Source organism: Puma concolor, chromosome B2, assembly GCF_028749965.1.
Source record: "Puma concolor isolate L17-30 chromosome B2, mPumCon1.1.hap2, whole genome shotgun sequence".
Lineage (NCBI taxonomy): Eukaryota > Metazoa > Chordata > Mammalia > Carnivora > Felidae > Puma > Puma concolor.
In genome coordinates, this window is record NC_141671.1 from 61,688,676 (window position 1) to 61,704,644 (window position 15,969).

Sequence of the window (15,969 nt, forward strand, 5' to 3'; positions counted from 1 at the left end):
ATGTAAGAGGGCAGACAATCCTGGATAAAGTACATGGGAAGGCCACAGGGAGAGGAGGTGCTTAAATACTCCACAAAGGACCAACCACCCCAGAATCCCTGCTCAGCCATCCTTCCAAACATCCCCTCAAACACAACCAAACTGTGAGTGAGCCACCTTGCATGCTCCTGCTCAGTGGAGCCCTCACCTTAGTGTAGCTACATTTATACAGAAGGACTACTCACACAGCAAAGCCCAGCCACCTCAAAGTATTGTGGGTGGTTTAAAAATTGTTGTCACTCCACACCACCTAGTTGTGGGATTTATTTTTGTAAAACAATAGATATTTTCACCATTCTAGCAATAAGACTTCCAATTGTCTCAAAAAAAGAGTCATCTTACAGCTAGCTGATAGTGCCTCAGAAGAGAAGGAATATAACAGGGTCAAGAGAAATAAAATGAGGAAGATAAATTTTATGACTTTATTCCAGGTATAGTGTTTTCTTCAATTCCATATTCCTCAACCAAAAACAAAAACAAAAAGCCTCTTAACTGCCTTATTTTTAATAACATATTCTAATTAAGGGACCATGAGCAATACAAACATTACTCAAATTTAACAGTTTTTGACTTTGAGCTTAAAAGTGAAAAAAAAAAAAGATTGTTATTGTGGTGATCATTTCATACTGTATACAAATATTGAGTCATGTGATAGAACTGAAACTAAGCTAATATTACATATCATTTATGCCTCAATAAACAAAAGAGAAATATCCAATATGAATTTGATTCCCCCCTAAGAAATGTTGACCAGGCCATGAAGTCTGAAGCTCAGGGTTCTCTTCTAAGTTCATTCACCTTGTTGGTAGAATACATTTCTATGAGCAGTAGGGCTGAGTTCTTCATTTTCTGTTAGTGATCAGCTGGGGAGCACTCAGCTCCTGGAGACTGCAGCAGTTCCTTGCCATGTAACCTCATAGGTCACAGAATGGATGTTTGCTTTCTTTCAGGCCAACAAGGTATGACTCTTTGACTTTTACCCACTTTCCAAAACTCCCTTGCTTAGGTCAGGCCTACTCATGATAATCGCTTTTTACTTTAGAGTCAACCTAGCGAGATCCTAATCAGGGAAATTTTGTTCTATACTATTTGCAAGTTTAGGTCCCACTTTAGGGGAAGGAACCATGCAGGATGGTTCCCACAACAGAGTGGGAATCTTGGGGGCCACCTAACAACTGCCTAACATGGAATGCTATTGACACCCATAATTATTACTTCCATTTTCACAAGTATAATTCTTATCTATTCATAGTTTTGTGAATCATAGATTATAAAAGGGCATCATTATCATAGTGTCCATGTAGGAGAATCCTTTGTGTATTGCATATTTTTATTATAATATCTGTTGTTTAAGTATATATATATGTATAGATACATATGCACATACACACATCAAAAATATGTACCCCAACATTCCTTTAATCTAATCCTAATCCACATAATATTACTTAAAACTTCAACTATGGGTTTGTATCCATTTATCTTTCAAAGAGTTTGGATTATTTACGTCACCATTGGCTCCATCTTATGCTACACTGTAGCTCCATTGTATTTTGATCTAACATTGTACATAATACATTCAGATAGCTACTAGGCTACAAAGTTTCTGCTCCCAGAAATATTTTCCTCTAGATAAAAAGCAGATATCAATCATTCTATTTATCACCTATCATTTATTTATTGTATCTAAGAGATAAGGTCAGTACAGTTGACCCCTGAACAACACGAGGTTTGGGGTGACAACTCCCATATAGTTGAAAACCTGCATGTAATTTTTGACTCCCCTAAAACTTAGCTAATAATGGCCTCCTGCCAAAGGGTAGGCTTACCAATAACATAAACGGTCAATTAACACTTATTTCGTGTGTTATATGTTTACATACTGTTTTTTTACAATAAAGTAAATAAATGAAAAGAAAATATTATTAAAAAATCCTAAGGAAGAGAAAATACATTTACAGTACTGTACTGTATTTGTTGAAAAGATTCTGCATATAAGTGGACCCTTGCAGTTCAAATCGATGTTGTTCAAAAGTCAACTGTATAAATGTCGAATGATTGGAATGAAAAATTAGTGATGTAAAAATTTAGAGAAATGACATATATACTTTGTTTATTGGTTATCCTCTATCACTTAATCAGTTAAATAACTGAAGAAATTGAAAACATGTACTATAAATGGGCCTTTCTATTTATGTTGTACTAAATTCAATTTTATTCATATATATTTCCCTTTTATTGAAGTATATCACAATATAATTCAATGAATTTAGTATAACTAGGTATTCTGTGGCTCCTTTTCCAGTGTCATTGTATCTTTCTTTTGGTACCTATATTGAAGGTGTATAGGATGAAATTCTTCATCTTAACACACTAGACAATAGGTAAGCAATTGTTATTTTTTATTGTTATTCATCAGCTCTGGAGCACTAGGTGGATTTTCTGAATGCCATTACAAAGAGAACCTTATTTATGATATACTCTTGAGAGCAGAGTCAGAAATACATTTAGAATGTGATAAGATATTTTGCTTAGTGATGCATAACATTATAAAGATATTTCAGCAAACATCATTATAATTTTCTTCTCATGCAACATTTTAGTGCTGACGAACTTGGACATTTTCCAAAAAAAAGATAAAGAATAAATACTCCAAAACCTGTGCAATTCCATATTTTACCTCCTTCTTGTATACTGACATATACTGTAATTTTAATATATAGACAGGTCAGTCCATGAATTAGACATACACAGTTCTGAAAATAATAATCATTAAAATAGTTTCCATCACTTCTCTCATACACACGCAAAATCTTGTAGTAAAAAAGGCAGAACTAGTCAAGACATATGAGTGAAATTATTAAGCCTGGGTACTAATGCTAAACTTGCTGAAAGGTAAAAGTGAGGACTTATTTTAACCTTTTCTAAAGGCATCACCTAAGGCTTTCATATTCCTCCTGATATTGTAGGCAGATTTACCACAATGGCCACCTGAATGCTTTCCCCATAGGAATTAATTGACTTTATCTTGCAGAGGACAATATTTCTAGATCACATTTTATTTCACCTTGAGTCTGACTTATAGGATTGTTTCATGTGAAACTGTGCCAATTATTAGAATTACTTTGTATTTTACAAATGTATTATTTTAATGCAAATGATAAAATGCATAAGAAGGAAAGCCATATAAATATTGCTCAGACATCACTTTTTTTTTTTTTCCTGCCGACTGCTGAGAGCTAAAAGCTCTCTATTATCAATGATGAATATGTATTCAATGGGGAACTCCATTTCAGACAGAGCCTTTCACCTGTAAGCTAACTGGGAGATTCAGTTTGCAAATGCAACACCTAATGGAGTTCTCTTATTAGATCCACAAAGTGGTTTTAGACACAGTCTCCAGTCAATCTCTGCTAATGATTAATAGGTACAAATGTCACAGGAAGTAGAGCCACTGAATTTACAAAACCTCTTTGGTAAACTAATTTTTAAAAGTTATGCTTAGTGTCTCCCTATCCACAGAAGTTTTGAATACTAGTTACAGATTATTAAGATATTTTGTATGTTTTTTTAATTTCCTTTAAGGTAGTTACACAATATTACTTAATATTATTATAATGCAATGCTCATTTTAATTTTATAATACTTTGCTTTCATGTTTGCATTATACCATAGCTAAGACTGGTAAAAAATTTTTAGAGTTTGAATTGTCATCTTTTTATAGACTTACACAACAATCAAACTCTTTCATCATTCCCTGTGTTCTAGTATCATTTAAATAATATAGAATAAACTGTTGCTAGAATTCACATGTATAACTCTCTGGAATTTAAATTATTTTTGTAAGTTTTATTTTTCAGTTTTCTTTTTTTTTTAATTACTTTCTGTTCAGAATTTCTGCAAAATAATCTTGGAATTTTTTTTTTTAACAGAAAACATCAATTCCATTATCTTTTCAAGTTTGATGGTATAGAACAGCATTGATTTTAATATTTTGGATTCTCCATATATCTTATTTATATTGTGTCACATTTATAATATTTTTGTTAGTTGTTTTTTTTTTTTTAGAGACTGAGAGAAAGAGGGAGAGAGGGCATGTGAGTGGGGGAAAGGGGCAGAGGAATAGAGAGAGAATTCCAAGCAGGCTTCATGCTCAGCACAAAGCCCAGTGCAGCTCATTCTTCACAACTGGGAAACCATGACCTGAGCCGAAATTAGGAGTCAGATGCTTAACTGAATGAGCCACGCAGGAGCCCCCCTTTGTTAGATTTTTGAAGATTTTTTTAATGTGCCCATTAAAATAGACCGCTTATTTATTTATTATTCTTATCATTTTCCATAGCATAGAAATAGCATGGGTTTCTTTTTATTAAATGTTTACCTCAATATTCTTCGGGTATACTTTGCTGCATTTTATTGTACTTTGCAAGTTGAAGGCTTAGTTTTGTTTTTTTTTTCTTACTTGATGACAATAGGATTTTTTGTGATACATTTACTTGCAATGGAGCTTTTAGTTTATCTAATAACATTTTACAAGCAAGTTACTGAATGTTACTGTATTCCTTTCTTAAACACCTTCAATTGCAGTTTCTCTTATTTTGAGTTATTTAGGATTTAGTATGTTCATCAAATCTTTTTTTTTTTTTTATAAACTTCCAGCATACATTAAGCCATTCTATAAGTTATTATTAATTATTTTTAAGTTGAAATCTAATTTTAAATTTTCTTTCAATTATTTTAAGAGGTCATTATCTGTTCTATTATTTACTTTAGGATGCACTGATATTTGAGTATGTGTGTCCCAGAATATGAGTGAGATGAGAAATATTCATGGATATGCGTGAAATCTAATTTTAAATTTTCTTTAAATTATTTTGAGAGGTCATTATCTGTTCTATTATTTACTTTAGGATGCACTGATATTTGAGTATGTGCGTCCCAGAATATGAGTGAGATAAGAAATATTCATGGATATGTGTGATGCGTATGTGTGCATGAGTGTGAGAAGGAGAGAGAGAGGAAAAGGAAGAGAGCAAGTAGGCATGCACACACAAGCATGTTCAGGAGTAGATTCAGAGGAAAGAAAGACACTATAATTCAATTGAATATTCAATGACATATCAAATTAAAATTCCAGCAACATTTAAATTACACATTAAATGTTTTAATTTTTATTATATTTCATAAATGTTTAATCTTTGCAACATCTCTGTGACAGAGATCCTCTTAGACCAAGTCTTGGTTCCGTTGGGTCTTGTGTCAGATTAAGAGCAAAGATGGCGCTCCTATTCAGAAAAAGAGGAGCCTCTGTGACTGCTGTGCCCAATAGAATATGGGGAGGTGATGCAGCAATCATTCTTGACTTTTGGGGATTTGGCAATTCCTGCTGCCTTTCTGTCAGAGCCCTACACTGCCACATCAGTAGTGTAAGTATCTTCAGGTAACCATGCTGTGTAAAGTCTAAGGTAGGCAAGGGGAGAAGGCTGTAAGAGAAAGAGAGACATAGAGAGAAAGAAGATGGAAGTCTGGTCAAACCCCAGTTGTTCTGGTTCCTAGCTGTTGAAGTTCTCCCACCTGTGGAAACAAACATGATGGAGCAGAGATGAGCCACTGAATTCTTTTAAGCCACATAATGTGAGATATAATAAAAAATTGCTGACTTACATGTTAAATATGTTATACACTAATAACTAAAGGGAATAGTCATTTATTTCCCTTTCTCAGTCTTTCATGTTTTTGAGAGGAATATATTACGTGGTTATTATAATGATAATTTTTTCCTTCTAAAATACATCTAACATAACGTATATGGTTATCTTCATATATTGACTGCTATTTTCTATTACAAATATAAATGTAAAATGAGCACAGTGTCAGTATAATCTTTATCTTAGTAGATGTAATTACTTTAATAATTAGTTTCCTTCACTTTATAATTTTTAAATATATAGTGACCTTAATAATTTTCTGTTTAATACCCAATATTTAAACTATTTTATCTTTTTTTTTTTTAAATGTTTATTTATTTTTGAGACAGAGAGAGACAGAGCATGAATGGGGGAGGGGCAGAGAGAGAGGGAGACACAGAATCGGAAGCAGGCTCCAGGCTCTGGGCCATCATCAGCCCAGAGCCTGACGCGGGGCCCGAGCCCACGGACCGTGAGATCGTGACCCGAGCTGAAGTCGGACGCCTAACCGACTGAGCCACCCAGGCGCCCCTAAACTATTTTGTCTTTTAATCACATCCATTAAAATAGATTCACTTCCATTAAAATAGAATATTTAGTCGTTAAAAATAAAAACACCCTTCATATATACTTAATTTTTTTCATCTTATTTTTATTTCCATCAGCTGTAGTATGCCTGGAAATGTTCCTTCTCCCCAAATAGCATTTGTGTCTCTAGTAACTTGAATGACTACTTGGACAGGTATAATATTTTGGGTTTATAATCTTTTTTTTTAAATAAAATACATTGCAGAATCAATATCTATTGGCATTTAGTGAGGAAGGTGGCATTTGTTGGGAATCTAATTTTTATTCATAAGTGTTTTATATTTTCTATGTTGGATATATTCAGTGTGATGATTTTTATAGAGTGAAAAGGATAGGTGATATAGATTAAATATAAATATAGATATTTATTAAGTATTATTAAATATTATTATTAAATATGGATATTTTTAATGTAATAAGGTTGTTTTTGTTTTTGTTTAATTTTTTTTATTTTCTGATTTGGTTTTCCACAATGAATCACTCATTACATTTATTTGAACATTTTCTCTCCCTCCTGTTCCAACTACCTTAGTTAAGAAATACAAGTATGGAGTGGTCTCTTTGATGTATCTACCGCAGGGCTGTTCATTTTCTTACCATTCTCATCTGCTCCCTAACAATTAGCTCTGAATTCTGGGGCTGGGAGAATTTCTTACGTTTATTTCCTACTTTACCATCATATTTTTTTGCAGCATAAAAACAGTTGTTTGCTGAGTACTGCAGTTTCCAATTAACCATGTGACTCTTTCATTTGAAAGCAATCTTTCTTTAGGGTTTTCTCTTTATAGATCTCTTGAAAAGATGAATCCTAATTTGTATAAAATCCTAATTTGTCCTATTTCTTAGAACAACACTATTAATAGGTATGATGTTATTTTCTTAGCTCACACTTGTAGAATGAAATCTATGCATTGTTAATAAGAGTTAATAGCAAATTCAAGTTGAGATTGGATTGTCAAAGATTGATATAGATCCTAGTGCAAATGTCTAAGGACATACGAGGTGAGAAAAGAAAATTTTAGATATAATTTAGAGATTTTTTACCACATTAGAAAAGAAATGCTATAAACTAGGGAGAGCTGGGAAGTGGGGTGTGGAGCTGGAACACTAGCGTCAGTCACGGCAGGGAATTTTGCCTTCTGCCTATGTGTGTCTTTTCAATGGGTGGTGTGGCAGCCAGGAGTCAGCCTCAGCAGGGTCCCTCGTGCTTGCCTGGAATATCTGACTTCTTGAGAGCCAACTACAGCATATCTCCTGATTTTGCCTGTCAGAGCCTTCTGTTCCAAGAGGGCTCCAAGTCTAAGCCAAGAATAAACCCTGCCAGATGCACTCTCCTTTTTCTGGATTAAAGCACCCAGAATGTTTTCCCAGTGGCATTCCCAAGGTGGAAAACTCACTCCCAGTTGTCCCATGGTTCATCTTAGGAATACAAATGGCACTCTGCCAGCATTTGACCTGACATGCTTTTCAGATAAAAAGTAAGACATAAATTTGTTATTATTTTGTTTCCTTACACTCTACATAGCAAACAATTGTTTAATACTTCTAACATGGTGAGAAAACACTCCCCAATTTCATGTTTGTTTAGGTTTCTCTCCATTTTGTATTTCATTTGTCATTTCAGTTATAGGCAGGGTGGGAATGGCTAGAGAGTAACTAGGTGGAGGCCTGTGTCCAGGTTGACATCTCAACAAGGATATCTGCTCTCTATTTTAAACACAGATATTCTTTTTTTTCAATATATGAAATTTATTGTCAAATTGGTTTCCATACAACACCCAGTGCTCATCCCAAAAGATGCCCTCTTCAATGCCCATCACCCACCCTCCCCTCCCTCCCACCCCCCATCAACCCTCAGTTTGTTCTCAGTTTTTAAGAGTCTCTTATGCTTTGGCTGTCTCCCACTCTAACCTCATTTTTTTTTCCTTCCCCTCCCCCATGGGTTTCTGTTACTTTTCTCAGGATCCACATAAGAGTGAAAACATATGGTATCTGTCTTTCTCTGTAAATACAGATATTCTTATCAGACATTAGTTCTTAGAACTTGAAGTTATCTTCTGTTTATAATGCACAGTACAAAAATAGAAATTTCTTTCAACTTTAAAAGTCTCTTTTGGTAGAAGTTCCCTTTAATATAAAATAGCAACAAAGAAGCATTGATATTGAGACAAGTATTAAAAAAGTCATGCTGCATCTTAGGAAACTACATATAAGTTTTGTTATTTTTATTTTTCATTACTTCCAAGACCCTGTTAAAGAAACAATTTGTCTATGCCTAATATAGTACTTATAAAATGAGCAAAGAACTAACCTTTTCCTATTTGACAGAGTAGAGTAATCAGTACCTATTCAGTATCAAGTGATAGAAATTGATGGAAATGTAATTAAAAGTTTGTAAGAGAGAGAGAGAGAGTGACAAAGGAAATAATCCAGCACATAAAAGTGAATGCCCAAGGAATTCTCTGCTTAAGGAGAGCTGAATCCGAAGGATCAAATGTAAGCTCTGTTTATTTCTATATCTGCTGCTTTTGTTTGCAGAAGTGGCATAGCCTAGGGCTTAAAAACAACTGATAGATGTTATTGTGAATATCATGGCTAAAATCAACATTATCCCTAGCACATGATTCTATGTTATAGTTTAAAGTGGTTTTATTGTTTTGTTATTTTTTCATAGTACATAAGAGAATAATTTCATTCAATAATAACATATTGATCACCTATAATGTGTCAGGCAATAAGTTGGTCACCAAAGCACACAAAGACCATAAGAAAGTTTGTCCTTCAATTTGTCTCTATTTCAGAAAATGAAATATGACATTAATAACTAATTAGTAAAGATGACATATATTACAAAATGAAATTAATATTAAAGAGTGCCCCTACTGTCCACATAAAAACACATTTTACTCAAAATCTATATGATAAAAAAAAAATTAGCACACCATTCCTCCTTCATTAGATGGAAACTGTGTACGAAATCATTCGTCCAGAGGCCAGTGGTTATAGAAGTTTATAGGGTTATGGAAAGCTACAGAAATGTTAATGCACAGTTTTTATGTTTTTAATAGTCCTCTCCTGATAGAGCAGTAAATAATAACTTCCTCTAATGAAGGTTTACACTGTGTCAACCTGCTGTCTTTTATTGCTTTGAAACTCCCTCCAGATAACCCACGTCCATCCTGGGCCTGTGCTCTTGTACCCACATATTGTCAAGAGCTGAGCTGGAGAGAACTGGTTGATGAAAATGGCAAGCCAAATTAAAGTAACCTTTCTGACTTTATGCACTAGCTGCAGTACTATAAGCAAGAAACCAGGAATAAAGCATCCACACCATCAATGTTCCATTTATACCCACAGAACCACACCAAGTGAAGGTTCAGTTAGGTTGGGGAATCATCTCATTGCCAGGGTATACCTGAATAAAAGGCTCCTGAGACTCGATGAACCTGGATCTGAGAGGAAAAGGGTAAAAGTGGAAAAGTACCAAGTACTGAGTCAAAGTAGAGAAAGGTATTTTCAAGGCATCTCACCTCCCCATAATAAAGCAGAGGCAACTGAAAGAGGCCTCCACTGAAAGCCCCCACAAGGTAGCCTCCAAATTGAGGCATGTGGGCTACATAAGCAGCTATGCTTAGGAGCATGTTCAACCAGGGGGCACCTGTGTCCTTAACTGTAACTTCCTTAAGACCTACCGCAGGGCCCTAGCTGTAGATCAATTTTGTGTGGAGAGGACAGTCTTGCACCATGAGACCTGGCAGTTAAGTCCTATGGAATCGCCTATGGTCAGGCTTAAAAAAAAATCTCACACAGGATTTTGGCCTTATTTATTTAAGAGAGCACACTTGAAAATTTTCCTTTTCCTTGGCTTTCTCCTGCAGTTGACATTTCAAACCTGCATTTGAAATTCATACCATTGGATGTCACTATTTTATTTAACTTGTTACTCATTTGCACACCCAGTAAACCGTCAGGGTGCCCCACAGTTATGTCTTTGAGCATCTTTTCCACTCTGAACTATCCTTCTCTCTTTTGATTTCACAATGCCTAACATGGATTACTTACAAATGTCTATTTCTTGCTCAGACTACCTTTCAGAATTCAATACATAATTTTAGCTTTCGTTTGGCCATATTCTTTAATATGTCACACAGGAACAACTTCAGACACATCATTGGTTAGTATCTGTCACCTATCACATCCATTAGTCACTGAGTGTTGTTGAATATATTTTTTAAATAATTCTTGATTGTCTCCAGCACATCTCACGCTTCATTTGCTGTAGGTCTTTTTTATTGGTCTCCATGAAATTTTGTGTTTTTATTCCAATTTTGATTTCCTGTTCTCTTTCTTTCTGCTTTCAATTCTTTCTACTGATAACAGGTCTTTTCAGCACGTGTATTAGTCAAGTCTATCTTAAATCTTAAAATCTTAGAAGCTCTCTGATGTCCCCAAGATAGACTAGTTCTAGCCTCTAATTTTCTATTCCTTTCAAATTCTGACTAAAACATAGCAACTTGAGCTTTTAATTTTTCTATTTTCAGATTATCTTTCTTTGCTATTCATACCTTTGAACAAACTCTTTTTCTTGACTGAGAAACATCGTATCATTTTCAACTCCCATGTAGCTATTAAATAGGTTTAATTTAAATATCACCTTCTATCTCTCCTCAGGGATTACTCTGTATACACCTCACAGAGCTAATAATCATCATAGCATTCTCTGATTATGTGTTTACAGGTTGATTTCCTTGCTAGATTGTGAACTACTCAAAGGCTGGATGTTTCATTCATTTCTGTGTTTCTAGATACTAAATATGTGTCTGACACATAAAAAAAGCTAATGCATGATTTTACATAAAGGAATATTAATTTTAAAATACTTATGATTGCTAAAGTACTAATATATTTTGCAAAATATAGAGATATTTTAGTAAAAATCCCCTTGTAAGATATATACATTTCCTTTTTTACAGCTAATACTGCCTCCTATTGTCATATTCAAAAGCATTTATCAAGGAGACATATTTATCTGTATAAAGTATCACATGCTGTAAATAATGCTTTCAGCATATTTCCTATCCTCTAGAAAATTAAAAATTAAGACATATGGTTTATCCCTGAATTAAGATACTTTGCCAAGAAAAATTCACAAGTATTTGCTTAGAAAAATGTGTGAGAAAAAATTAATTAACTACATGAAATATTTTCAATATACTAAATTTATTTTCCCCAATGTATAATTTCTATATCCAGTGAAGCATGAACAATAATGATACATGTCTGCTTTTGTAAATACAACTTACATTGTTTTACTTCACATTAAAATATAAACTATTATTAAATAAGCTAAAGTGCTGTAAATATAATTTAATTTTAAATATCAAAGCTGTCGTGTAACAAAGTACCATTACATGTCAATGACTTTTTAAAAAGTTTCACTTGAAACAGTAATAACAAAAGTTATTACAAAGTTAAAATTTTATTTTTTTCAACGTTTTTTTTTTTTTTTTTTTAATTTTTGGGACACAGAGAGACAGAGCATGAACGGGGGAGGGGCAGAGAGAGAGAGGGAGACACAGAATCGGAAACAGGCTCCAGGCTCCGAGCCATCAGCCCAGAGCCCGACGCGGGGCTCGAACTCACGGACTGCGAGATCGTGACCTGGCTGAAGTCGGACGCTTAACCGACTGCGCCACCCAGGCGCCCCAAAAGTTAAAATTTTAAACTCATGGCAAGCTTAATCAAGTTGTTCTTCATTGCTTGAAATTATGCAACAACTAATTTTTCAGTATGCAAATTAGTGTCAAGTGAAAAATTTTAGGAATACGTACCACCCTTAAACTGTAATAAAATGGCTCATTAAAAAATACACTTTTATGTAAATCATCATTTCTACTCATCTAACCAAACTCCAACAAAAAATTTAGAATATGTGTGGTATATGTTTAAGATCTGTTAAGAATTACTAACTTTAATCACTGCTAAATTGAATGCTAAGTCTAGTTGACTTGATAGCCAACCGTTTTGGAATATTAGAAAGTATATAGTATTTGGAGCATGAATACATAGGTTCAAGGACAAGCTGTGATACTTACTTATGATTTCACCAATGACGGGGCACTTAACTTCCCTGACATTACTCATGTGAATTACACACACACACACACACACACACACACACACACACACACACATTGTGCTACTTTGTTCAAATCTTAGCTATATGCACAACTAAAGTGTGAGAAAACTATAGTTTTTTAGAAGACAGTGATGGAGAAGTTAATGCTAGATGAAGGTAGAGACAATGTATAACAGACACTTTCTGTGGATAACATATAACCAAAACTACAGAATTAGAGGAGAAATTGGACAGCATGGAGTTCTTGGCACACTTTGTCTACCCAAAATATTCTAGCTAATTAAAGGATAAATAAATACATTAACTGGAAATTAAATCAATGCTGCTAATAGTACACTGTCTTTTTCAGAGTTCGTAGTTTGTCAGGCAGCTTTTTCAAGCCTGAGTCTAGTTGTAAATTTTGGACAAGTTTTTAAATCTCTGTGCACCTTAATTTCTGATTAAAAAAATGTTACAAGAGTATAGGGGCTTGGGTGCCCGGTGGTTCAGTCAGTTAAGCATCTGACTTTGGGCTCAGGTCATGATATCATGGTTCATGAGTTCAAGTCCAGCATTGGGACCTATTTCTCCTCAATTGTAGACATTCTTCCAGTACTACACTACATAATACACCTACCATGAGTCTGGTTTATATCCATTAAATGTTACAGCTGAAATGGATAGCAGGAATATTACTGGAAGCCATCCATATACCTAAGTACTTATTCATGACTTTACAATACATAGAAATTATGGGAATCATAAAAATATATTCCATTACCTCCAAACTAAATGTGTTGCTAACTCAACCTCTCTTTTGTCAGAATCTTAAATGTCCATGGTCATTCTAGCACTATCAAACTGGAGAGATATTAAGATCAATGGAAATCAAGATGGGAAGAAACAATATTCTTTACACATTGCAATGAAAATATTTTACTTTCACAAACTTTATAAAAATGTTTGCAAGGGCACCTGGGTGGCTCAGTTGGTTAAGCGTCTGACTTTGGCGTAGGTCATGATCTCACAGTTCAGGAGTAGGAACCCGGCGTCGGGCTCTGTGCTGTCAGCTCAGAGCCTGGAGCCTGCTTCAGATTCTGTGTCTCCCTCTCTCTCTGCCCTTCCCCTGCTTGTGCTTTCTATCTCTCTCTTTCTCTCTCTCCCTCAAAATTAAAATAAAAACATTAAAAAAATGTATGCACATATGAACACATTAGTAAGACTCCACACAAGTTAGGGGGTCCTAACATTTAAATTTTATTAACCTTATGGTAAAATCTGTTTCCATTAGCACATCTTCCTGGGTTTTTTTTATCAGCCTTTTTGAATAGAGAAATATGCAATGTTCACATCAATACCCCTAACTAACACTCTTACAGCTGACTATGACAGCTGAATCATGCTGTGTTCTCCTTTTAATTTTCCTGTGCAACATCATTTTGATAACTTCTTTGGTTGCTCGGGTTAATATTTGTCTTATGTGTATGTTTACTTCATTTCCTATGTACTTATCATTAAGTTTCTATCACATTATTCTCTGGTTGTTTAAAATTGTTTTCAATGCTTTTAAAACATCATGTTTTTAAGCAACCTTTTGAAAAAGCTCTCTCTCCTGCAAAGAACTGACCCTTTCGCATCTGCAGGTCTGCTATAGCGCTCGCATCCTGTGATCTCCTTGACGATAATTCTAGGAGTTTCCTTTATTCTTTTGTGCCCCAGTCCTCTGTTCACTAGATCCCACAGTTTTTTTCTTTCTTAGTTTTCTCCCTAAATGTGTGCGAAATATTTCTTCCTCTACTTTCTTGGCAAATGGGATGAGGAGGTAGATCTTTTGAGAATCGAATACCTAAAAAATTTGTATATTAAAAACTTGTATTTAAGTACTAATTTACTGAGCATAGAATTCTAGGCTATCCATAGAATTCTAGCTGGAAATATTGTTTTTCCTTAAAACTTTGAAGATATTGCTCGATGACATAGTGGCTTTCAGTGTTGCTGATGGCTAACATTGTGACACTTGAACTCATGTGTAAACTCTTCCCTAAGAGAGAAAAACAGAACAAAATAAAATACAGAGTCTCAAAATTCATTAAGGTGAGATGATATAGGTAAAAACCTGTAGAGAACGGTCTTTTGCAGCCATAGCTATAACAAAAATTTGGCTGAGAGGTAGGGCACAGAAAATATCTCATAAGTGTGTCAAAGTTAAAGTACATCCTTGTGAAACTCAAGAACACTGTGGATAAAGAGAAGATTTAGAGAACTCCTATAGAGATAGAAATCAAGTTATATACATCAACAATCAGAATGGCTTCAAACTTCTTAATCACAACACTGGAAACCAGGGAACAGTCCTGAAGTATTAGGACATCTAAATACCCCTATAGGGTTGATCTCTAGCTGTCCACAGCAGTGATTACACATTCTATGCTGATTTTTTTCTTGCTTTCTGTTTTCATCTTCCCTGCCACCCCTAACCCCCATACCCCTTTCCTTTCAGGAATCATCTCCCAAACAACCTGCAGCCAAATCCTTATCTCATGCTTTACTTTCAGCACCGAGGTTGACAGAATACATTTATTGACTAGGGACTATATGACCCTTTTAAACCAAATACTACATTTCTATAATTCTGTAAAATTTTCTTTATTTGTTTGAAGTTTTCCCCTTTTTTCTAAAATTTATTTTATTTGCGTATGGAGCATCCTGGACACATCCTTTATTATTATTTTTCAATCTGCTTTCTCCAACTTGTCTCCCCTTGTCTTCTTTTGCCCTTATTCTTATTATTTTATTTTATCTATTTTATTTTTTTTAACATTTCTTCATTTTTGAGAGACAGAGACAGAGCATGAGCAGGGGAGGGACAGGCAGGGAGGGAGACACAGAATCCGAACCAGGCTCCAGGGTCTAAGCTGTCAACACAGTCTAACATGGGGCTTGAACTCAGGAACTGTGAGATCATGACCTGAGCTGAAGTCAGACACTTGATGGACCGAGCCACCCAGGCGCCTCTTGCCCTTATTTTTAAATTAATTTTTTGAGAATTGTAGATTCACCTGCAGTTGTGATACACAATATAGAGAAACTCCATATTCCTTTTATCCAGTTCCTCCAATGGTAACATCTTACAAAACTCTACTACAATATCACAACCAGGTTGTTGCCAGTGATAGTCACAACACAGAATATTGCCATCACCACCAGGACCCCTCATGTTGCCCATTTGTAGCCCACCCATTTCTCTCCCACTCCTAATCCCTAATCAGTCACTGGAAACTACTAATAAATTTCTTATCTCTAGAATTTTAATATTTCAAAAATGTTATATAATTTTTTAACATTGTATTTATTTTTGAGAGACAGAGCATGGGGGAGGGGGCCAGAGAAAGACAAGGAGATGCAGAATAGGTTTTTTTGATTAATTTATTTTTTCTTATTAAATTTTTCTTTTGTTAATTATCTTTTCCTTGTCAAATCTCTTTGATTTATGTCCCCTAAATTTTATTCTATGAGGTTTTTCTGAAAGTTTTGTAG

At 34.7% G+C, this 15,969-nt stretch overlaps 1 pseudogene; it reads right to left on the reverse strand.

The window, feature by feature from the left end:
• The window catches only part of LOC112862747 (migration and invasion-inhibitory protein pseudogene), a 64,548-nt pseudogene extending 48,899 nt beyond the window's left edge, over positions 1-15,649 (reverse strand).
• Between the last annotated feature and the right edge of the window lie 320 nt (positions 15,650-15,969).